Source organism: Takifugu rubripes, chromosome 10 (genome assembly GCF_901000725.2).
Source record: "Takifugu rubripes chromosome 10, fTakRub1.2, whole genome shotgun sequence".
Lineage (NCBI taxonomy): Eukaryota > Metazoa > Chordata > Actinopteri > Tetraodontiformes > Tetraodontidae > Takifugu > Takifugu rubripes.
In genome coordinates, this window is record NC_042294.1 from 4844954 (window position 1) to 4849184 (window position 4231).

Below are 4231 nucleotides of genomic sequence, written 5' to 3' on the forward strand. Positions count from 1 at the left end.
TTCTGTAATTGCAATAATTTCGGAAATCGGAGTCAAATTAAACCATCCCTCCCTTTCCTTGTGTGTGTGTGTGTGTGTGTGTGTGTGTGTGTGTCCGCCTCCTACTCCTGCGTGGCCTTTGTGGACCTGTGTGGATTCTAGAACCTCACTTTTCCAGAGCCGCTAACTTTGGATGTCAAATTGTTTCCAGATGCGCGATGATAGTGCGCGTCCTGATGACAACAATTAGACGGGGGGGGCGGCAATCAAACGGAGCCACGCGGGATTACGTTACATTTCAAGGGTCAAAGGAAACCGTTTGAGGACCTCCACCCCCCTGAGTCCCCCCTTATATCACATTTCAGCATGATACAACCCTAAATGAGCAACAATCAGGCAACATAATCAGCTATGCAAATTCCCAGGGACACGATAGCCGGTAGGCACTGTCGGATGAACTATTGCGTAAACTGCGTATTAATATGCAACATGATATGACGGAGGAGTCAGAAACAAGGGGGTAGGCAGACGGGAGGGGGGATAAGGAGATGCCAATCATGCAAAATTTACAAGGGACCACAGCTGCTAGGGCTCTCGAGCAGAGGGGGGGAAAGGTGGGGTGGAATTGGGCAGGATGGACATTGGGGAGGTGGTGGTGGGGGTCTGGATTAGGAGAGAGGGGGAAGAGGGAGGCGCGGGGCGGGGGTCCGCGGACAGCCGCTGGTGCCACTCTGTTTATTTGATAAGAGCAATCGATGGCCCCTGACTGTAAAGTCTTTACCCAGAATGCAGGCGGAGCCGCGATATAGTGGCTCCCGAGGAAGGAACAAGTGTTGCGGCGAGCCGGAGGGAGAAGAAAAGGAACAGACGCGGGAGTGAAAGGGGCTTGGGGGGGTTGAAAAAGGGTGACTTGGCAGACTTCTCGCCCGCATTTCGGTCGCTCCCGAGAGGAGCACGTATGTACACGCAGACATACACACACTCCACACACACGTCTCTTCCAAATAAACGCACCACCAAACGCGGCTGTTCTGTTGCCATTCCGCCCTCGCTCGCCCTGCTGCCCTCCTCCCACTTGGCCCTTTGCTCCTGCGATCTTTTTCATTGTTGATCCCTCTTTAATAGACACGCGTCCAGTGAGTATCCTCCAAATATGGACAGAGGAGGAGGAAGGAGAAAAGACCCCCTCCGCTACCAGCACCAACACCACACCGGCCTTCTCCTGTTACCTCCTTTACATCTGCCCGCCTCCAGACCCGTTCAAAGCTAAATTCTATTGATTATCACTCAGCTCCTTGTACGCACATGCACTTATATACCGGAAAAATCGACGGCGCGGAAACAATAGCACAAGTGTTCTCAGAAGAAAACGAAAATAATGGAATTAAAGTATTCTGGTTCAAATACAGTGAATACTCACAATTTCTAATTGCCCTACTATTTACATATTTCATGGAAAATACTCTAAATATAAAGAAAAAATATTACCCTCTCCAATCCACGCATGTAATTTAAACATGTAACATATTGTCACATATATCAAAATAATTAGTATTTCTTTATGAATGAGGGATCGTGTTCGCTATTACATGTTTGGGTTATTCTCATTAAAAGGAACTTAAGAAGACCCCAGTGCAATTTTATTTTATTTTATTTTTATGTTTCTTCGACCTACACACAACCAAGACTGTTACAATAGTATTAAGGTTAATGCCGGTCAGGGCAAAATATTTTAGTTTTGATGAAAAGCTTTATACGTAAATCGAAGCTTAACAAGTAAATCGAACGCCTCATGTTGAAGGTTCAAGAAAGTGAGACAAGACTGTCACTGTCTTATTAAAGCGCCTGCTCCACGACCAAACCCACGAGCTTGAACATGCCAATTTAGTGGTCTGAGGGGTCCTCTCCAGACCCCCCCCACCACAACCACCCGCAACCTCGCCAGCCTTGCCGACCTTCATTCCAAACATGCCGCCCCCACAACACCACCTCTGTCTACGCCTCTCCTCTGACACTCGCCGGGCCGTCCGCGCCAAATAAGCCGGTCAGAGCCGAGGAGTTCCCTTCTATGGCAACAGATTGACATCTCGACATCCACGGGGAAAACGTCATGGCCAGTGGTGCTGATCTTGTTACTCAAAAAAAAGTAATGTATCCCATGACTTTTAAGTAATAATCCTGTACTCCTGCTTCTTGGTAGAAGGCCGTTTGCTGCGAGACTATCAATTACAAAGCACGAAGATTCGACTCCATGTTTGGATATTTTAATTATAAACACTGAACATTTTATTTCGTTTTTTCCCCAGATTAATTACTTTATCAATCAGCACTGCATTGATATAATTATTCTATTATAATTATATCTTACATTTGCATAGAATGTAATATTAATAATAATATCATTAATAGTCTCCTGGCATTAACATGCTGGCTGACGTGTGGACTTGCGTCCTAAACAAAGCATTACCACCGAAGCATTACTGTTCTCAGCTGTGGCTTCGTACTGTCAGTCAGCCTTCTGCTTGGACACCATCATCTATCAAGCCAACCAAGTCAACCGGAGGCGCAATGACCAATGCGTAAATGCGCAGGGATTAGCGGACGTGGCTCCGACAAATTGGCAACGATTGGAGCAAAGGATACACGGAGAGAACGACAGACAGAGAGAGACATAAAGAGAGAGAGGAAGAGAGAGAGGAAGAGAGAGAGAGAGAGAGAGAGAGAGAGAGAGAGAGAGAGAGAGAGAGAGAGAGAGAGAGAGAGAGAGAGAGATACAGACAGTCAGAGGCGTCGTTTTTGAGATGTGCAGTGACCCCGCAAGATGGTCGTTGGTTTCAATTATAATAGTGGGGTCCTTAGCAGAACTCTTCAACCTCCTTTCATACTGACCAAATTGTACCACAGAGGTTTAAGCAGTCTTTTCTACAAACATTTGAAGTGCCATTGAGTAATACACCTAGTTACCTGTGTTCAAGCCTGCTCTATTAGCCTGCTCTGTTTTATAAAGAAGAACACACACACACACGCGCGCGCGCACACACACACACACACACACACACACACACACACACACACATTTGGGTTGAAATGTAGACATTTTCTGTTGGTTGCATAACGGCCATCCATATCACTCTTGCCTTCAATTAAATGCTATTTCTCCCAAACAAAATGTCAGAATCATTCCACACAGGGTGGTTCTACAGTGATTTGTTGTGAAAGCTATGTGTCTTTTTCTATGATTGTGTGCGCCCTGACCTCAATTCAAACTGGGATCAGAGAGGGACAAAAAAGGTGCCTAAAAATACATTTAATTCACAATCAGCCCAACACAGTTGAGAATGGCAAATCCTTTTATAACACCACGCAGTGAGATGTGAGATTAGGAAACATACACAAACACAGGCACACACACACACACAGGCCTATGCAAACATATGAGACAAGTGCAGAAAGAGGAAGTAAAAGACCATTTGGTGATCTCAACATTAAAAAATGAATGAATGAATGAATGAATGAATGAATGAATGAATGAATGAATGAATCAATCAATCAATCAATCAATCAATCAATCAATCAATCAATCAATCAATCAATCAATCAATCAATCAATCAATCAATCAATCCATAGCTAATGCACATGTTTTGTGTGCTGGTGTTTAAATGATAGAAACATTTCAAAAGCAAACTTATTTGCCTTCTTCTCCACCAAAGTTAAATAATGTCTTTATTGTTAGCTTTGATACAATTTCAGCATCTGTAATTTTCATGCAGAGATCTGTGGGACTTTCAGAATCAGCCTTAGTGTGATGAGACGATCGTGCCATATTAGACAAGATCAAACAAGCAACTTGGACATGAATGGCTAACAAAGTTCCAAGATGGCCGTGCACCTGTCAGGGAGGATGGATCCTCGTGTTGAGGTAGCCATGCAGATCACCTCCGGTCTTGCGTAAGATATGACGCACAACTTGGGTTGCTGGTTCAATGCTGGTCAAATGCCTCATTGCCCTTTCCAAATAAACCCTGGTAATATCTTCTCTCTTTTTCTCTTGCCTCCTTTCTCTCTCTCTCCCTCCTTCTCTCGCTCTCTTCACACACACACACACACACACACACACACACACACACACACACACACACACACACACACACACACACAGACGCACACACACACATCAGAAGCACTGAAATGCACCCCAGGGCCAAATCGCACAGAACAACCCCTCTGAGCCAGAGAAAAAAGCTGGAATCC